This window comes from Phascolarctos cinereus, unplaced genomic scaffold, assembly GCF_003287225.1.
Source record: "Phascolarctos cinereus isolate Bilbo 61053 unplaced genomic scaffold, phaCin_HiC Scaffold_2;HRSCAF=192, whole genome shotgun sequence".
NCBI lineage: Eukaryota > Metazoa > Chordata > Mammalia > Diprotodontia > Phascolarctidae > Phascolarctos > Phascolarctos cinereus.
In genome coordinates, this window is record NW_027555625.1 from 364,218,031 (window position 1) to 364,240,669 (window position 22,639).

The 22,639-nt window shown below is 34.6% G+C and overlaps 1 long non-coding RNA gene across 6 annotated transcripts in view; it reads right to left on the bottom strand.

The window, feature by feature from the left end:
• Positions 1 to 5,160, bottom strand: part of LOC110222410 (uncharacterized) — a 156,566-nt gene extending 151,406 nt beyond the window's left edge. For 5 of the 6 annotated variants that reach the window (XR_013484855.1, XR_013484856.1, XR_013484854.1 and 2 more), the window contains exon 1: positions 4,915 to 5,160. This is a non-coding gene — a long non-coding RNA (uncharacterized LOC110222410). The remainder of the gene's footprint in view (positions 1 to 4,914) is intronic. The other variant, XR_013484857.1, reaches the window with a different exon arrangement.
• Positions 5,161 to 22,639: the final 17,479 nt, after the last annotated feature.

The following is a 22,639-nucleotide window of genomic DNA, read 5'->3' on the forward strand; positions in this document are numbered from 1 at the left end:
CATACAGCTTAGAGACTAATAGAATGGACTATATATCAGTCATCATAATACTTTTATTTGATCTTTATACATCTTAAACACTCACCCTACTGTAATTCCCTAGCCTACTTATGAAATAGTGCAGCAGCATAGCCAATGTATTATACTTGGAGTCAGGAAAGACCAAGCTTGAATCTCTCCTCAGACACTTAAGAACTATGTGATTCTGGGCAAATCATTTAAACTGTCTGAGCCTCAGATTCCTCAACTGTAAACTGGAAATATTAACATAAGCTGGCATTTATATAGCATTCTTTATCAATGATAAAAAGGGGTGGTAGTATCTGTAGGATTCCTACAAAAATAAAATAATAATAAACCCTTTAAAATCCAACAAATTTTTCATGATTTGAGGTGGATGGGGGAATGGAAAAATAAAAGAATGTCATCCAAGGTGATGTCCTAAGAGGCCTTCATATGCCACAAGACCACCATCATGTTCTGAAAGCCTGATAGGTCCTATGAAACACTAGTCTATTAATATTCTGGCAACACGACTGATTTGGTTGGCATTATTTTTTCAGAGAGATCTGATTATTAAGAATCAAAGAAGAATCAGCATCATAAGGTTTTAGGCCAGACATATTCAGGACCATCTTTATGATCAATTTAATGTGAAAGATAGTACAGCAAATAGCACTAATTTGAATTCTTATGCCCACAAGATGGCAAGATAAACTGGGACAAATTAGAATTACCAATGCCCAACCCCATGCAAGTGTTTCAGTTCGATGGTGCTAAAGTTAAAAAAAAAAAAGGCAGGGCATAGGAAACTGACTGAAGACAGGAATAATTTGATTATGCACCCATTTTATATCATAACAAATAAGAATAACATGACTAATGTGGAAATATGTTTAATGTGATTCCACATGTATAATCTATATTAGAATGCTTTCTGTCTTGGGGATGGGGGAGGGGAGGGAGAGAGGGAGAAAAATTTGGAACTTAAAATCTTATTAAAAATGAATGTTGAAAACTATCTTTACATATAACTGGAAAAAATAAAATACTATTTATTAAAAAAAAAGAATGACAAGGAATCTAGAAGTTGTACCAATAAAAACCCACATTATTTTAATGAAATACAGGTATTATCACTCCACAGACCTATACTAGTTCCTTGCCAAAAAAGAAAAAAAGAAGTAGATTGATAGATGTTTTCAGAAAATACCATACACAGGTTAAAATTTTATGAAAATACTTTTGGAACAAACAGATATCACTTCCCAAAGCAATGCTAAAGATTTGACTACAGATATGTACAACTGGATTTTTAAAATGTAATAGAAAGCCATTTAGCTACAGATGAAATTGTCTTTAAAACAGCTAAAATCCAAGAATGGAATGAATAGGTACTCCTTGTGTGATAGCAGTTTATGAATTCAACCAACACTATGTAGACTAGAAAAAAAAAATGAACAAGTGCCTGGATCATGCAAATTTGTTTTGAGAAATGGATGGGTTTCTGATAAATATTCATGATTAGGTCACTGCTATACCAGAAACTACAGAAAGATTATGCTTAAAAAACTTAAACTTCATTGATTGGTGCAGATCATGCAGTATAGTTCTGGAAACTGCAACATATGACTGAAAGTTGCAAAAAAAAGTTGCTTAGAATCATACACTGGAAACTCACTCTCCTCTATCAATAAAGATGACAAACCCCCATATTACAAATTAAATCCACAAAATATCCTTGAAAATTAAACAAATAAACTGTCCTGGAAACAAAACATTATTATGACAAAACTATTGCCCACAATTACTCAGACATTGCATTGATTCATAAAATTTTTAAGATATTTTGATAAATCTTGCCATATCTCATATTTATAATCTCCAAGCTACATGGAACAAAAAGCTTTCAAAATATAGAGACCCATTGGGAAGAAGTTAAACCCATGCTGGAATAAGTCAGTAAATAAAAAAAATATATTTATTAAATGCCTATTATGTGCCAAGCACTGTGCTAAGTGCTTGGCAAAATATTATCTAATATTATATGTGTGTGTGTGTGTGTGTGTGTGTGTGTGTGTATACACACACACACACACACACACACACACATATATATGCCCTGTTATCCTCTCTTGAACTATAGGGTTTTTTTAAATATATTTTAATGAATCCGCAAAAAGTAATTTGAGATCACAATGCAGTTATCTCTCAACATTCATGGGGTTCAGGGGTGCAGGACCCCGTGAATGTGAAAAACCAAAATACCCCAAACCTTTATTTTTTATAATTCTGATCACATTTATTTAACTCACAAAAAAAGTAAAAGAATACACCACCCACAAAAATGTTGCAGTTTCTATACGAGAGATGATTATCTTGCACACTATGTAGTCTTAGCAACTATCCATGCAGCTGTAGCAGTTACTTTATGGAATTTTCTTCTCCTACAAAAAGCTTAAGATACAAAGATCACTTTGGGAGAAAATCACATGACTAAATCTGAACGGTAGAGAGACAAAGAGGAGGCATTCCCAAAGAGTGCATAGCGCACTGTAACTTTTAACAAAATTTAACTGTTTATAATAAATGTACATATGTATGCTTATGGCAGTATATGATAACACAGATTAATAATATACAGTATTCATCCATTTATGACTACAAATTATTTTTATGCACATAATCTGTGATTTTCCCCAGTACACAGCAATTTCCAAAATTCCTATTTAATTATTGATGGCCAACCTATGAATAACTAACACTAAGAATGTGAAACCCACGGATATTTAAGGATGACTGTACTTTTATTCAATTATGAAAGGCTGTCATGTTATGTATTTGTGAAATAGTACACAGCATATTAATTGCAAAAAAAAAAAAAATAGCATAACAAAGGAATGTCCTTGGAATACTTTGATCTCAACCCCAACAAAAAAGATAATTAGATGAGACTTATTATTATTAGAAAATTAAATAGCATTTTAAAATTTGCACATTGCTTTACCATATATTGTGGTATTTGAACCTCATGCCAATGCTGTTAGGTAAGTAATACAGATATTATTCTTCTCATTTTATGAAAGAAGAAACAAATTCAGAGGTCAAGGCTTTCCATGGACACATAGCTAGTAAGTGACAAAGACGTTAGTCAGGGCTTCCTGATTCTGAGTCCAAGACTCAACCCTTTTCCCATGTTGCCTTACAATATCAAATGCAAAAATATATCTAAAGTGTTTTGTAAACCTTACATCCCTATAGAAATGGGAGCTATTATCATTATTAATCTCTTCTTCTTAGATAGCTGTCTCCACTTCTTTAAACTAACTGTTTATCACCAGTTTTTCATAGGCTCTTTCTGTCCATACCATTTTTTTTTTGGTGGGGGAAAACGCAATAAAACCATCAGCTATTAAAAAACACACAAACAAACCTAGAAAGTTAGTTGTCTGAACAACTTCAACATCTCCAACAATTTTTCATCCATTAAAAAAATGAAACCTCATTGCTCCATAAGGGATATTCTGAGCTCTGCAGCTGAAACAGCAATGAAGTTTCTTTAAATATATTCCGTTGGCAAGGGGACACTCCTTATATGTTCAACATGAACCATGTAAAAAGTTGCCAGGAAGCATGTCTTTTTTTTGTGTGTGTGGCTTAGAGCCTTTTGAAGCTTTGATTACCTGCCCTATAGCATGTGATGACATAACAGTACAGAGGTACTATACCTCTGTCTTCCATTCTAGACATTTAGAGAAATTGATGCCCAGATAGAGCTTCCTGGGAGGAGCCCAGTACTATTTTCCCTTTAAGGTAGATTGGGGCTTGCAAGGAAAGTCATATAGTAGCCAATGAACTTCTACTAGGAACTATGGAAGCTACAAAGAGGCTAGTTCATTATAATAAAAAAGGAAGGTTACTGGATTTGGGTTCAGATCCTGACTACTATTTACTAACTGTAACCCTAAAACAAATTATTCCCCCTCTCTGTATTGTAGTTGTATCAATTATAAAAAAAGGGATCTGGCCTTGATGATCTCTAAGATCCCTTATAGCTCAAAAGTTTGTGATCTTGTGATTTCCATGAAATACAAGGCAAGTTTTCCTGCCCACCAGAACTGTTCCCCAATGGAACAAGTGAATTTCCTAGCACTGTAAGTCTTCAAGCCAAGGCCATGTGACCAAGTGTCAATGTTGTCATAGTCTATATTCTCATTTCAGGTCTATCTTGTACTAAATGACCTCTGAGGTCCTTTCTAATACTTGAATTCTAAGATTCTATGGCTCTACTTTCTTATGATTTAAATAATATTTCTAAATTGAGTGAGAGTTTGGACTTTATAATGCTTAGCGTTTTCCCAATCTAAGAGTCTATAATTCTTTGTATTTATGCCTTTGATTCTCCCCACAATATTAACTGTAGTATCTATTGATGGATGTACTCCTCAGCTATGGATAACTAACGGAAATAGTTGTGAAATTGGAGTAATGCATTATACAAAGATCTAAGTTCTTTATTATTAAACATATATTTCAATTAGTCTTTCATTTTTTCTTATAAACATGATACGTAAGGAGGAGTCATAATAAAAATAATCATATCCAAGTCAAGTCCCCTTTTCCATAATTTTTTTTTTATTTGTGGTGGTGGGGCAGAGTCCAGACCTGAGATTTCATCAGTGTAGATACAGTGTGAAGACTCCCTCCATCAATGAAAATCAACAATATGTAACTTAAATTTTTGCCTGGAGGCACTAAGAGGTTAAGTGATTTGCCATCATACAGAAAGTATGTGTCAGAGAGATGACTTGAATCTCTGTCTTCCTACATCCAAAGCCTGTCCCCTATCTACTATATTACACTGCCTCTTAAATCAAACTGTTATCAAATCAAGCTTATTTAAGTCTCTCTTACCTGCAAGGCAGCCTTGTGATTCACCTAAAAGACTCCTCAAAACAAAGGCATTTCATGTGTCTGACTCTACTGCAAGCCTTCCCTGTGATGATCTTCTGATCATGAATCTTATTTCAAGTTACACCCTGGTCTTCTAGAGTCTTCTATTGCAGCTTCTTCACAGTGAATCCTTAAGAGGGTAAAAAAGTTTCTCGTTCTCTCTCTCTCACTGTCTCTCTCTCTCAACTTTTAAAAACACAACCAAACATGAACAAAGCAGTTATTTTTAAAAGCCAATAGTTATTTTTTTCATTGTAGTCCCCGCAGATTTGTGTAAAAAACAACAACCCATAAACACAAAGCTTTTATTTTGTTACAGTGTGCTAGAATAGAATGTCCTGATCACTAGAATAGAGACATACAATGTTTAAGCAAAAAAACCAAAACAAAACAAAACATTAGAATCATAGACCCAGAGATCAGAGCTAGAACATATCTTAGTCCTGTACAGTACACAAGCTTAAAGACTGTCAGATCTAAATGCCTCATTTTACAAATAAGGAAACCAAGATGAGATGGAAAGTGGGATGGGAATAACATGTCCAAGTGATACTAAATAGCAAAAGCAGGATCTGAAATCCTAACCCTAGAATTAGTGCTTTTGCCAATATACAACATTACTTTTCTATTGTCCATGATCACACAGTTAGAGTCATCAGACAGCATTTTTTGACTCTGAAGAAGGGGAAAAAAAAATAGCTGCATACCTGCAATTTTGAACATGCTTTCTGCTATATGCGAATAAAGGCCATTTTTCACACCCAAGGCTGTCATTGTGAACCCAAACTGGCCAAAAGTCCACTCCAGATCAGTATTTAAAGTTTACAAATTGGGCCTTTACCTAAACCCTAAAAATGTTGTGACAGGGTAGGTGATACCCAAACCCCTAGTACTAACAAAGAAATGGACACATTTTTTCATCAAGCCAAAACTTACCCAAATTTTTTCAAACTGATTTTCTGCTTGGGGGAGAGTATGTGCCAACATTTAGTTCTATAATCCTTTACTAGGTATATACAGAAAACATGCACAGATAATTTACATTCAAGAATCCTTTGCTTCTCTTTTAGAGGCCAAAATATAACATCTCCATGAGCTTAAATAAAAATCTGCTCTGAATTATCTACCAAAAACACAGTCACACAACACTCCTAAAACAAAACAAAACTCTTGCTTGTCTGGATGTGTGAGAGGGGGAAGGGGGAAAGGAAAAAAAAAGTGACCAACAGCAAACGACTCAATTTCTAGTACTGACATGATTGAAATTTTCAGGAACAAATAAGATGCTTCACACAGAGGAAAGCAACAAGAAAAGCCAGTAATAAACTAGGAACAGAACTGTGACCAGCCTGGGACCCCAGAAGGACCCCTCTGGACCAAGCAACAATATTCACTCCTGTCTTAGATAAATTCCCCTGTGTAGGGCTAATTATCTTTTAAAATTCGTATCTAGTGCGGTGGGCTGCCTCATGGGATTAAGCACAGTATGGTTTGCAAATTGAAAACAAGATAGCTGTTAGGAACAAATACTTGCCTCTATGATTACAGCACCAAACAATGACAAAACATTAATTTACATCTATTATGATAGTGAAACAAAGCCAGAGATGTTCCTTATATTTCAGGCAAGAGATGAATTTGCAAAGGTGATGTTCTTAGGATGTAGTTATAAACTGATGGGGCTGTGGGGTGGGGGAGGGAGACTAACCAGAGAAGGTTAAATGCCTGCCTCAGTTTTCTCAGTGGAGGATTATCAGAATATAGGTTGCTCTTAAATGTATTTACCCAAGGATGGGGATTTGGATAGTGAAACCTTTTTCTTCTTCTTTTTTTTTTTTTCAAAGTCAAAACCAACAGGAAAGGGGAGGAGGGGATGGCTTTGAAGAAACGGGGAGTTTGTTAGGGGAGAGTTGTAGAGGCAGAGAGGGGGGGCTGGGGTGGGGAGTTGAAGGGGTGTGTGTGAAAGTGCTTCTAACAACAAGCTAGTCAGACCCAGGTTGAGGATTTAAAAATGTTTTATCTGCTGGAAATGAATACAACATTTACAAATTGGAAATAACTCTGTAAACTCAGATAAGATTGTCTTCGTAATATTGTAGCATGGGAACAGCTCACCACTGCTTACTTTCAATTAGCCATCTAAACCGTAGTCTATACAAACCCCAATCCCTCCTGCCTTCTAATGAAAAAAGAAAGTTAGAGTGTAGTGTAAGAGTTTTCGTTCATGCTGCTGAATGTGGAAGATGTGTAATCTTTTCCTTGAAGTCTAAAGCCTAATGGGAGTGTTTGATAGGACATTTCCTCTGCTACTGGCCTATTTCTTTGATGCATATATAATATACATTATGTGTGTATGTGTATAAATGTATGAGTTTCTGTGTGTATGTATGTGTATATGTGTGTGTATTTATATAATATATACGAGTATGGATGTATGTATGCATGTATTTTTCCCTAATCTGAATTGCAAGTCATTATAGATAACTTTCCTATTTACTTCTGTTTTGACTTTAACTTTGATATAAAAGAATTGTAAGCATTAATATCTTCCACTTAAATTAGTGGTTCATAGCCTGAGTGGGGTGTGTGAACTTAAAAAATGATAACTTTTTCAATATAATTGGTTTCTTTCATGATGTATTTTATATTTTGCATTTAAAAACATTATTCTAAGAAGGGGTCTATAGGCCTTACCAGGCTGTCAAAAAAGGTTAACACCTAAATCTTAATTTAGTCACTGTCTCACTATTTTGAGTCACTTTGTGTCTTTAAGACAGAGAGAAATATTAAATACAGGATAAATTAAATTGCTGATTATCATCAAAAATCTTTCCTATCAGATTTAAAGGTCATAAAGTTGGATTTTTCTATGATGAATAACAAATAAACATCTTGCTAGAAATTCAGACTTAAATAATCTTGCTTTTGTCAACATAGAACATGAGGGGGCACTTGAAGAATTAGTTAGTCAAATTTACAATGGTTAATTTGTATTTAGGGGCTTTTAAAGGAAAAAGTTAATATAGAATATCGGAAAGAATATTGGATTTAGAATAAGAAGACAGCTCCCTGTCCTGGTTCTACCACTTTTAAATACATGACCTCAAACAAGTCACTTTAACTTGAAAATCCTTAGTTTTCTTAAATATATCATATTCTTACATATGGAAGTGTGTGTGTATGTGTGTGTGTGTGTGTGTGTATGCATGCATACATATACAAGAATATGTATATGTGTATATGCATGTACATGTGTGCATATGTGTACACACACATGTGTGTATATAACCACATAAGCTCTAAGGAAAAGATTATGTATCTTCCACATTCAGCAACACGAATGAAACCTTTTACACTATATTTAACTTTCTTTTTTTGTTGCAATACAGGAGAATTGGAGTTTATACAGACTACAGTTTAGATGGCTAACTAAAAATATAGACTCCTCTGTTTGGTATTTAAATCCTTTAAAACCTAGCTCCTACATTTCCAGTCTTATTACACATTACTCATCTTCATTACTTCTGCAATGTGCCAACCTGGCATTCTTGTTGTACCTCTCCTATGACATTCCATCTCTTATCTCTGGGGCTTATGTGTTTCTTACTGCCTTTTTTTTTTAACACACAAGACCCCTTCAAAGTTAGGGTCACTATTTGCCTCAGTTCCTTATCTGTAAAATGAGCTAGAGAAGGAAATGGCAAATCATTCTAGTAACTTTGCAAAAAAAAAAACCCAAATGGGAGTCACAAAGAGTAGGACACTATTGAAATAACTGAACTTTGAAGGAGGCTTGTGAGTAGAAAAAATTAAAAAGCCAACAAGTTAAGAAACACTGAAAAGCAAGTTGGGAGAACCAAAGACTGATACATGCTGGATATGTGAACAATTCAAGGGGGTGCACTGATTCTCTAAGCTGCCCCTTAATCATGAGTTGAACTGAACACCATTATGCGTCACTGCTGCTTAAGTGACAGAGGAAAGGACTGAGAAACCATGAACAGAATCTCAGATCAGGCCAGTGACTCACTGACATGGAAGAATGGGACTGTTGGTGACTGCTTTGATTTAACTCCCACTTCCCTACCCTAGTGCTTTCTTAGGGGCTGGAGAACTCTCCTATAACAAATCCCCACTCCCTTGCTTTATCTGTTTCCTAAAGGAGAACTTGATAGGAAGAAAGCCAATGATTTTACTCCTGACTCCCCTCCCCATTTGTCACTGAAGAATGGGACTGCTTTTAAAGCTAGTATTTCCATAAATCATGTGATTTTAACTATATTCTCAGTATGTGTGTATGTGTGTGTGTGTGTGTGTGTGTGTGTGTGTGTGTGTGTTAATGTATTAAAATCTAGATGTCCACTCGAACCTATGCTATCTCTGCTTCCTTGTCTACTGGCACTGAATCTGGTAAGTGAGGGAAGACAAAATTCTGAGAAGACAGGTTTAAAATGTTGAAGTTTATCCCTATTAAACCCCTTTATTTCTGTGAGGGTGAGATTTGTGATTGGTGGGTACAGGGAGCCAAGCATTAAGAGACAATAGTTCTTATGAGGGAGAAAGACAATTCTAGGGACCAAATACACTAGCACACATTGAACCTTTTGTCTTGAAGTTCATGCTGGGCTTGAAAAGTGAGTAGTCACTAAAAAAGCCCTTACCACAAAAAGAGAGAGAGGGGCAATGGGCTATACGAGTAATTCTAATTGATCCCTGGTTGAGTGGATGACTGGCAGATGAGTCAGTCGTGCTCACCAGCACCACCCAGTGTCTACACTTAGAATCTGAGCTGGGATGATCGAATTCAGCATACAGACTAGTTAGGATGCTACTCTGGATCTACCTTTTACTATTCCCACCCATCTGTCATATGCCACAGTCTTTGGAGCTCCTTACTTATTCTTCACATCACTCCCTTACTTGACTTTTTTTCCTGTCCCCAATCCCCATTCTTTGGACACACTGACTCTCTTAATGCAGTCTCACGTAAAATTTGAATCCTCTCAGAGCTGATGGGACACTAGAAAAGGGATTTGCTCTTCCTCAAGTCGCTACCTTTGCCACCACCTTTCTGTGATATGCTGAAGGCTTTTTGGGAGAGTTCCAAAAGATGGGCTCTACTTATATATGGTACATTCATGTTGTTTCCCCTGATAGAATATAAACCCCTTGAGGACAGAGACTATTTCATTGTTATCTTTGTGTCCTCAGAATCGGGCATGCAGAAGGTACTTGGTAAATGTTCATTGATTGATTGAAAGGTAGATGGAAAGTTACTCAGTACTGAACATACATGGGCTACTTTTGTTGTTTGTAGAAAATTATCAATAGTCAAGTAATGTTTCTAGAGCACAAATCTGACCATGGCACTCCCCTCTTCAGTAAATTCCAGTGGCTCTTTACCATCTCCAGGATGAAATATAAAATCTTCTGACATTCAAAGCCCTTTATAACCTATGTTGTCCTATAACCTATCTTAACCTGTCTTCTCATACCTTGTACCACTCCACATACTCTTCTTTACTATATCTCAAACAAGACACTCTACCTCCCCACTCTGGGTATTTCCAATGACTGTCCCCTATGTTTGAAATGTTCTCCTTCCTCATTTCTGCTTTCAGAATTTCTTCAAGTCTCAACAAAAATGCCATCTTTTCCAGGAAGCTTTTTCTAATCCCCCTTTATTCAAATGTCTTCTTTTCTGATCATTTCAAACTTATCCTGCATATAGCTGGTTGTACATAGTTGTTTGCACATTATCTCCCTCATTAGACCATGAGCTCCTTGAGGGCAGGGACTACCTTTTTTTTTTTTTACCTTGTAACTCTAACACTTAGCACAGTGCCTTGTACAGAGTAGGTGCATAATAAATGTTTATTGGTTATTGAATTGACTGACCTGGAGATCCAAACATGGAGATCTATAAACTAGGAGCCATCTCTATTCAAAGCAAGATAAGTTAATTAAGGGTATTCATGAAACAATAGAAATGGCCAATTCAAATAAAAAAGGCAAATTCAAAATCCACATGGGTATCAGGCAGAAAAACAACTGCTTTTGGTTTGGGTCTCTCTATTGATCACATTCAATGAATCATGAGACCATCTGTATTTTATCTAATCTTGTGTAGAGAGAGCCACAAGGAGGCGATTATGCACATCTTTATACAAGGTAAATAACAGAAATGAAGCTGATTTCCACCAAAACCATCTACTACATAGCCAGAGATTTTCCAAGACATAATAACTGAATCCATTTTTTTCAAAATGAATAAGTGTATAAATGTTGTGTTATCTTAAGTAATATTTTATCATTACTTTCCTTTTTTAATCCTTAAAGGTCTATTTCAGCATCTACTGCTCCATTTAGACTCTCTTGATCCCTCTAACTCATATTAACGTGTGCCCTACTCTATTTGTGGCTTAATGTCTGTAGTGATGATTTGGTCCTTGTCATAGGAGATCATACATTACTATCTTTTTGTATGTATCTATCCAGGCTGGCTTGAATAATGTGTGAAATAGAATGGTTTGAAATTTAACAGTAACAAATACAAAACACTGCATGTGGGTTTAGATAATCAACTTTGGAAGTACAGGATGGATGAGGTATGACAAGACAAGAAATCTTAAGAGAGAAAAAAATCTGGTCAATTTAGTGATCTGCAAACTTAAGATGAGTGTGACATGAAAGCCAAAATAGATAATGCTGTCTGAAGCTGCATTAACAGAGGTATTGTGTCCAAAGAATGGAGGTGAAAATCCTTATGCAGTCTGCCCTCAGCACAATACATCCTGAGTACTGTATTCAATTCAGAATATAACATTTTTGAAAGGATGTCAACAACTTGGAGCACATCCAGAGGAAAGTAACCTGAACAGTAATGGGCCTTGAGATGATACCATAACCTCAACAATTAGTTGAAGGAAATACCATGTACAGTCTGGAAAATGGAAGACTAACGGGAATCATGATAGGTGTCTTCACACATTTGAAGGATGGTTATATGGCAAAAGAATTATATGAATCTGATCGGCCCTAGGAAGCAGAACTGGGACCTGTAGGTAAAAGTTGCAGAGATATCATTTTGGTTTGGTGTAAGGAAAAACTTCATCATTTATGCCACCCAAATGGGGAATAGGTTACTTTAGAATAGTAGTCATCAAACTTTTTGGTCTCGGGACCCCTTAACACTCTTTGAAAATCTCACTGTTAATTTGTGGAATAAAATAAGCATTATCAGCACATAGTACAATAAAAAAGATGATTATACATGAAACTGCAAATCTACTATGCACAACTTGCTGTTTCCTTCAAACTTACAACAAAATTATCATGTAAATTTTTTTCTTCCCTCATCCCACCCCTGCCCTAGAGATGGCCACCATTACACACAAATCCGTATGTGTGTGTGTGCATATACACACACACATGCATATATACATATACATACATACACACACATATGTATGCTTTTATATATATATATATATATACACATGTATGTATGTATATATATATATATATATACACATGTATGTATATATATATATATATATATATATATACACATGTATGTATGTATATAATTGTTCTATACATCTATTTATCAGTTCTTTCTCTAGATGGAGATAGTGGCTTCATAAGCCCTTTATAGTTAATTTGGGTATTTATGATAGTCAAAATAACTTATTTGCTCAAAGTCATTTTTAATACAATATTGCTGTTACTGTATACAATGTTATCTTGGCCCTGTTCATTTTCCTTTTTATTATTTTGTGCCAGTCTTTCCACATTTTTTTTTCTAAAATCATTGAAGTCATCCTTTCTGTTAACACAATAGTATTCCATCACAATCATATATCACAACTTGTTCAGCCATTCTGCTACATCTCTGGGTATCCCTGCAATTTCCAGTTCTTCAACAACCACAGTATTAGCTGCTATAAACATTTTAGAACATACAGGCTTTTTTCCTTTTGCTTTAACCAGCTTTGGAAATAGACCAAGTAGTGGTATTGCTGGGTCAAAGGGTATAGACAGTTAAATAACTCTCTGGATATAATTCCAGATTGTCCTTCACAATGGTTGGATCAGTTCATAATTTCAACAACAATGAATTAGTGTCCCAATTTTTTCAAATCCCCTCCAAAATTTGTTACTATTTTTTCTATAATTTTAGCCAATGTGGTAGGTATATAATCATATTTGAAGGTTGTTTTAATTTGCATTTCTCTAATCAATAATGATTAATTCTTTAACACTCTTAAAAAATATTGAGGACATGAAAACAATTTTGTTAATGTAGACTCTATAATAACAATTATTGCATAATTATAACACTATTATATATTATTATATACAACATTATGCTATTTTATAATTATTAAATTACTATTGCTTACATAGCACTTACTATGTGCTGAGAATTGTGCTAAGCATTTTACAAATATCTTATTTTATCCTCACAACAATTTCATAATAGAAATTATAGCTGATACTTTAACATATTTATATATTAGTTCACTTAAATATAAGAATAACAAACTATTACATATTAACATATTTTGTGATAAAACAAAAATAATTAGAAGAATGATGTTATTTTATATATGTATGTGTATATCATACACACATATATTTGCAAATCTCTTTATTATGTGATTTGACAGCTAAATTCTCTTATCTGCTTCTGCAATCTGTTGAGATATATTGTTTTGGTTGAAGTATATGATATGCAGTTGGAAAGCGTCTTGAAAATCACCAGGTGTCCAAGCTTTGAGAAGTGCTGTTTTGAAAGACAGCTTGTTCTTTATCACTAGAGATTTCAATTAAATGTCACATGACCTTTGGTCACTTAGGCCTTAGAGGAGATTTTTATTCAAGCATGTATTGAGCTAGATGACCCTTAACGTCTCTTCTTTCTCAGATTTTGTGTCTGAAATTTTCTGGGGAGCAGAGTTCATAGTTTTTAACTTCTTTATATGCCTCTGAATACTTTGTACACAGTAGGTGCTCGATAAGTATTTCTTAACAGATTGAATGGTGTTTATTCCCTTATTTGTCAAATTTCAAGTCCTTCCTTACTTTACAAAATTGATTTGTAGTATTTAATGCTGATTTTTCCCACTTTGAAATGTGCCTATTTTAGCCAAGTTATTAGGAGTTCCAGTTCTGCAACTCCACTAACTCATTGTATGACCTAAACAAATAACTTGACATATCTGGGCCTCAGTTTACTTATCTGTAAATGGAAGGGATTGGATTGCATGATCTCTAAATTCCCTTCTGACTCGGAGTCCTCTTATCGTAAGTTTCCTTCTGGCCTAGTCACATGTGGAGGCCTGTTCAATTTATTGTCACCTGATAGGGAAAAGTCTTCCAATATATAAAGCTACCAGTGTTATTTAGAAGACATTGGTAATAATCCTCAAAGTAGCTTCTTGCTGTAAGTACTGATCTTCCAAACCCAGTTCTTCATAAACTTATAGGAAAAGGACTTGGGAAAGAGTTCAGGAATGAAGTTTTTAAACCTCTTAATTTCAGTAGTCAAATAGGTGTAGACAGTATGGTTGAGTGACTAGAACTGGCAAGAGACAGTTATAGGTTATAGGTCCCGCCTCTCAATAGAGCTGAGTTTGAATTCCAGCTCAGCCAGTTACTGATTGAATAATCAGAGATGAGTAACAACCTCCCTGAGTCTCATCTTCTGCTCCTGTAAGGAGATATCAATAGTGATCCATTGTACTCCGTAGTGTGACTGTGAGATTTGAATGAGAGTGATGAATATAATGCTGTTAGTAAGATGCTACAAAAAAATACAAGCTATTATTATTTAATGGGCAGCCGGGATTTGCAGTTTTGTATATGTCTAGGAGCATCACACCAGGTGTCAGGCTGCTGCCAGTACATTTGGTTTATTACTAATTTATTGTGGTAATTCTCCACTAAAAGAAATAAAAAACTTGGTGATGATGTAACAAGAACAGTAAATTAGGAATTGGAAGACTTGGGTTCAAGTTCTGTCTCCAAAATTTCCTGCATGATCTTTTGCAGGTTATTTTATCTCTCTGAGCCCCATATTCTTTATCTGCATACAATTCAGAGAATATTGATTAATAAAAAAATACATTTATTTAATGATTTAAAGTTTGTGTGGTACTTTATACATGGCTTAGTGCTACTGTTATTATTATCTTCATTTCATAGATGAGGAAATTGAGGCTCAGAATCATTCAGTGATTCACACAGCTAGTAAGTATCAGAGGTAAGGTTTGACAGTTGATTTTTCCTGTCTCTAGAAAATATCACGTTGTCCATATTGCCTCAGTTACTTGTACTCCCTACCTTAGGGTGCTGTTTTGAGGAAGTTACTATAAATATTAAAACACTAAAAAACAACATTATCATTATTATAATTGTTGGAAAAGTATCTCACTATATTTTAGTGAGATATATTTAGCTCCCACACGCTGGGAGCTTGTTACTACATACACATTTTTCCCCTGACCTCTAACATCCTTTCTTATTCTTAAACCTTCTAGCACCTGAGTAATGGTCTAAGCTTCAATTCCTTATATATGTTTAGATAGATTTGTATCAACATTGCATTGTTACACTTGACTTCCTCTTTTTTTTAATTATGTAAAAAAATCACATTAAGCTGAATCTAATTACTGCAATGTATATTAGAAGCAGGGCACCATCAAAATTTTATTTAAATTAATCAGGTTTTGATTTAAGATATTAAATTCAAATTAATCATGTAAAAATGGAAATGATCCTTGACGTGCTTCCAGCTGTGACTTCAGTCTGTTGTCTCGTGTGTGAGTCACTTTCGGGATGTCTTGGGGGGAACATTACAAAAATTCACGCCGGTGCTATTTCAATTAGAGTTATTTAGCAGGACAGATGTAAAGAATATGGTATAATTAAGAAGGAGCTGATGACACAGCTACAGATTTTCAGGATGGTTGAGAGAGAAAGAGAGTGATCTGATAGTGAAAACTGACTGTCATATAGAGCAAGTTCATATATACTGAGATTAAACACCCATTAAAGGCAAAATAAAGTTTTTGGAGGGACCACTGTATTCTTCCTCTGTAGCAAAATGTAAAATTTGTCTCTGTATTCAAATTCAGATTTCCACGATCAAGCTGATGTTAAAGAGTATTACAATTCTTTACACACACACACACACACACACCACACACACACACACACACACACACACACCCTTCTCTACCCCATGGGAGATTCTTGAGAATCATACACTCATAGAACTAGGAAGGACCTTAGGCTAATAGAACACAACATACCAATTCTGAAAGGAGACTAAGAATCACAAAATAAGGAATTTTATAGACAGAAAGGACCACAGTGGTCATCTAATCCAATTTCTTCACAGATGACACATCTGGGGCCAACAGGAATAAAGTGACTTGGCTAAGATAACAAAGCCAAGTGGATAGGGTCAAGATTTGTGCTCATATTTGACTGATTCAAAGACTTTTAAAAAGTTGCAAAAATGGAACTAAAATGTTATTTATATAATTAGCCTCTTCCTTTCCCTCACATTGCTGCTGTTGCTCCTGCTGCTGCTGTTACTACTACTACTACTACTACTACTACTATACTACTACTACTACTACTACTACTACTACTACTACTACTACTACTACTACTACTACTACTACTACTACTACTATTACTACTCTGAAAGTTCAAATTATAATTCATTTTGTGAGATGGTATTAGGGAAGTCATGTTAAAGTAAGGAAATACTAGCCAAGATTATATACAGTGAGAACTCACTATGCCTTGATATAACTAAGGATGTAAAGGCTTGACAGTAACATTGAAACATTAGCTGATTGAGCTCTGGCAGTACACTTGATCGTATTACCATCGTGGACATTGTGATGAAAGAAATCCTATGAATCTAAAAAATACAAGGACTATGTGATTCCAAAGTGTTGGGATAATGAGCTTGACACAGAGGAGAAATAGGACAAGTGGGTCTTCTTGATGTTCTGGTATCAGAAGAAATTAAGATAAATAAGAAATACTAATGCTCCATTTTTTGGAAATATTTTGGTATAGATAGTGAGAGAAGGCAAACCCTAAATGTGCATGAAATAGACCAAAATTATTGTTTTCTTATACATTAGTACTATATCATAATTCAGAACAAATTTTACCAGATAGAGACAAGGGATTCATATTAATTTTTGACAACAATACCCTCAAGTCTAAGTCTCATAACAACATATTGCTGACTAGTGCAAAAAAAAAATTAAAAATCATCCCTAAGCTTAGATTATAAGATGAAATCAAGGCATTATTAAAAGAGGGAAAGTTTGAAAATCTTGACTGAATGCAAATCCCAGAAATGATACTTAATAATGAAATGGATCATGAAAAGAGTACCAATATCTGAAATTATTTTGAAAAGGAGATCAACATACTTTGGCTGGCATTCTGAAAAGTCCTTCTGGAATTTGATGTGATGAATCCATGGAGAACAAATATGTTAAAAACATATTTAAAAATTTTTTAAAACAGGTATGTTCTCTCACTATTATATGACACAAGGTATAAAATCATTTCAAGACCTGTGCACAGCTATCTATGAAGCATCTATTGTCCTGGTAAGAACCATAAGATGAAAAGTAGAGTTATCAAAGGATGTTCCTAAGGATAGTCATAAAAAATCCCTATACCAAAAGCAATTTGAGAGAGCTATTTAAGATCCATGTAAAGGCACTGGAAGGTTACATTAGCATCTAGCTGGTATACGTAACAGAAGACTTGAATCTCATATGAATGAATGTCATATTACACAAAGGCGACAAAAAAGAAACATCATAATAATAGCAATTAATAGCTAACATTTATGTAGTTCTTACTATGTGCCAGGCACTGGGTTAAATATTTTACAATTATTATTTCATTTGATCCTCATGATGACCCTTGGGAGGTAGGTGCTAATATCTCAACATAATAATAATTATATTATGTAATATAATAATTATATAATATAATTGTGTTATATAATATTTATATAATAATATAATATAATAATTATATTATGTAATATAATAATTATATAATATAATTATGTTATATCATAATTATATAATAATATAATATAATAATTATATTATGTAATATAATAATTATATCATATAACAATTATCAATAAACATAATAGTAATCTCAATTTCACAGATGAGGAAATTTAGGCAAACAGAGGTTGAGTCATTTGCCAGTTAGTATTGGGGGCCAAATTTGAACTCAGATCTTTCTGACTCCAGGCCAGTGCTCCATCCATTGTGCCACATAGATGCTTCTTGGATGGGTACCTAAAAACAGAAGCCAAATAGAAATTCTAGATTCCCTTAAGCGGCAGTTGAAATCAGAATGTTAATGTTAATATGAGGAGTCAAAGCACTCCAAAGAGCAAAAATAAATAAATAAACAAATTGAGCATTAATCAAAACTTTATTATAGATGTTTGAAAAGTAAAGAAATAGGGGCCCACAAAGATGTGGAAAATTCCTGGTCTTTTAAATGACCACAAGTATATAACTCCATGGAAACACAAGTTGGATCAAATAAGAGAAGATTTTCCCTTCATTATTACATAAACAATAAAGCAGTTACATCGGAGGAGGTGACTGAGACGATAGCTGCTCTATAAAATTGGAAATCTATGGGAACAGATAAGATCCATTATAATTGTCTTCAATGACTTATAATATTCTATGAATTACTAGCAAATCACTGTGCCAGCGTCCTCTCAAATGGAAGTCTGGCCTTACTTTCTTAATAAAAGGTATAACAACATATCTACAACCCAAAGTTGAGTACATCAGAAACTCCTCCAAAAAATACAGGTCACTTTCATTTTTATGTACCATATGCAAATTATTAACCTCCTATATCACTAAAAAGAAAATTCTATAAACACAAGAACATAAAACTTTAGCTAAGGAGCAAAAAAAAAAAAAGTATTACAAAAAGTCCCAGAATTATAAATAGCAACTTACTACCACTTCTGTAATTATTTAATAAACTTTGTGAAAGTATCATTTTTTTTTGTATTAATTCTGTTGATTCTCTCATGGTGTGTCTGAGTCCTGTTCTCATGGCTAATTCATATGCCATGAATATATGTAAAATAGGCTCAAAAGAAGTGAGAACACTAAATTATTTTGTGGTCACATGGAAAGCTTATTTATTTAAAATATACCACTAACACAATAATGTCAAGAGCAATCAGCATAAAAATGTCATTTTTCAGTAAGACACATTAAGCCCAATCTGGTTCTGCCTAGCCTTAAATCCACTGCCAAGCCACCAAGTAGAACTAAATATGGCTCCCAAGTTAAAGGGAACTGAACCAAAATGTCAAAGTAATTTCTTGACATACATGCGAAAGCACCAAAATGTATGGTTCTACCAAAAATAAACATATAAATAAAGAGCTCCTTCATTTTTAACAATCTTTCTCCAAAGATATCAAAATGTCACTTTGATTCAATAAGTATATAATTTTTCATTATACATGCAGGAAAAAGAGACTGAAGACTTTAACCCTGAAACCAAAGGTCACAATCAACCAATGAATGTAGGAGATCCCTACAAATGCCTTGTTCTTCTCCAGATAAGATAAATAGAATCTAAAATTTTTGAAGAAAAGTCTGCGGCTAAACACATTTAGCAAGTTACTGGTATATTATACTTATGTAGCATTCCTGGCCTATACTCCCATATTCACTGTTGGGCATAACTTATACATCTCTACCCATACAGTGGTAGATATTGTTTCCCAGAGAAGGTCTGTCAACACATGGTTAGAAATTCAAATTCTCTCAGAGTTCTATATGTAAACCTATTGTAAAAATATATTCTCCTTATCTAACCAGCTGGGTGGCGTAGTGGATAGAGCTTCAAGCCTGCATTAGTGCTCCTCACTCCAGACAAGTCCTGAGCTCAGCTCTGGCTTCAGACATTTACTAGCTATGAGTGACCTTGGGCAAGTCACTTAACCCTGTTTGCCTCAATTTCCTCATCTGTAAAATGTGCTGGAGAAGGAAATGGAAAACTACTCCAGTATTTTTTGGCAAGAAAACCTCAAACAAGTTCACAAAGTTAGACATGACTGAAATGACAACAAAACTCCCCTTACCACTACAGCTCTTGAGCTATTGTAATTCCTATTTATATAAAACCAACCTTTCACAGTGACAATACCATTATATCTTTAAAAAAATAAACTTTTGAGGCAATGGCAATAATGTTTATAATATCATATTTACTTGTTATAAAGCATATGCAGGAATGATCTATGTGTCACAGTCCAAACATGAACCTGGACCACACTCTCCTATCAATATATTCAACAGTATCTGTTGGAGAGAGTGGGCAAACATAGAAATTTAGTAGGTATTCACACGAGTGAGGAAAACTGATGTGCTCAGGATAACTTATAACTCTGATTTGTGGAACTTGACATTATTGGTCCATTCAGGAAAATCTACACTACAGGAAGCTGCTTCTCTGATAACTTCTCCCCTTCTGGTCCTTACAACTCTCCTGCTTGGCAAATCCTTTTTTCTTCTGCTCTTAAACTTAGTAACAAACTCTTTTAATTTAAAATTAATATTATGAAGGATGTTACCAAATGTTAGGCTATTGTTATATATTTGCTATTAGTTTCCTTCAGGCAATCAGACAATCATTAACCATTTATGAAATGCCTGCTATGAGCCAGGCAATGTGCTAAATAGTGAGAATAGGAAGAAACAAAAAAGAAGAGCTCACAACTGAAAGGGGAGACAATATGCAAATAACTACGTACAAACAATTTTAATACAGGAAATGATCAACAGAGGGAAGATCATGGAATTAAGAGGAATTGGAAAAGGCTTCCTATAGAATGTGGGATTTTGCACAAAAATGGAAGGAAATGGGAAACTAAGAAGCAGAAAAGAGGGAGACCATTCTATACATGAAGGGCAGCCAGTGAAAATACAATGCCATGAGTTGGGGGATGGAATATTTTGTTTAAGGAACCACAAAGACGCCAGTGTCACTAGACTGTAGAGTCCTGGCGAAGACAAGATAAATAAAACCTGAAGATTTGGAAGCTCTTGGGGAAGGGGCAGTGTAAGATAAATGCAAAATCTGACACTCTTTAGGCAATTTAAACAAGCTCAGATAGTATTAGATTCTGCATCACCCCATTAGCTGTCAGCCAGCTGATTCAACATCAAATCATTTTGAAAACATGTATTACTCTCTCTCTCTCTCTCTGTTTTGTCTGTGAAACTAAAGAGGGCAGAATAGAGCAATAGACATCTCTAAGAGTCATTTTGTTCCAAGTACAGACGGCAATGAAGAGAGTTCAGTTCTCTTCCAGCAAGCTCTGACCGTTATCCTCCAAATCAAGAACTATTAGTTGAAGCCTTCTTGTTAGCTCTTTCTCCCTCTGCCGTCTCGTTTCCTCTCTTCTCCCCAGATAGACACTTGAATCTGAGCTATGTTTTCTACCCCTTGTGGAGTTATTTCTCCTGCTTATTTCTTAATTTATTGCTAGGTTCTTCACCACTTAGAAAATTCTTCACCACTCCAGCTAGTTTCTTCATCCTTTCAATGAGTCAAATCAGAGGTTCTTGTTATGCAGTGACTCACCTTTCCTTTATGAGAAAAAAAAATGTATGACAAACTCCCTTTTTCTGTTAGTTATAAAACCAACAGTCATCCCATCATCTTCAAATTGTTATTTGATTTCATATTTTGAGTTTTAACATCTCATGCCTTAAAAACAGTTACACGCAAATGAGCTGAGGGACCACAATGTCCTGTCGTTTCAGAAATTTCTCAGGTCTCAAACCAGGCTCCTTACTTTCCAAACCTCTTAAAACTGTTTATTCACACTTGCATTTTATAAATACTAGTGTATAGAATTATTTCTCTACCCCTCTCATCCACCAAATTGTTCACATAGACTACGGTTTTTACACAGTAATTTAATCCTTTTTATTTGTGCCAAGGTTCACTTTCTGCCACTACTGGCAACCAAACAGCACACATCTTATCCCCACAGAAACCCTGTTACTTTACACATGGATTTTCACTGTTGTTATCTTTAAAAAAGTTTGTTTTCTTCCATTTTTAGCCACGAAATTATTGACCTATGAAAAATTCATCACCTTATACTCTTTGCAAATTGATTTTATTTCTTCTTTTTTATTCAAAAATACAATTTTCTCCCTCTTTCAGCAATCAAACATGAAAATGGTAGTATATTTGTACTGGCATCCTGGAATCCCAACTAAATGGGAAAACCATTAAAAACAATTAATACCTATGCAATAACAGTCTGCATGTAAGCTTTTGGAATGATAAAATGGACTACAACAAATTTGGTTTATTAATTTAAAGATGGACTGGTACATGCATGAGAGATGGATGTAAGAATTGTAATTTATGTGGAAATTTTGACTAGGTACAACTCCAAAGCACTCTTTGTAGGAAACCTCTCTCCCCACCCCCATCGCCCATTCTCTTGAGTTCAGCCAGAACACTAAAACTAAAGGTATGACCTCACTGGCAAAACCAAACATGATATTATTTTTCCTGTTCTTGTTATTTTTAATCTCTTTCTTCTCATCTTTTT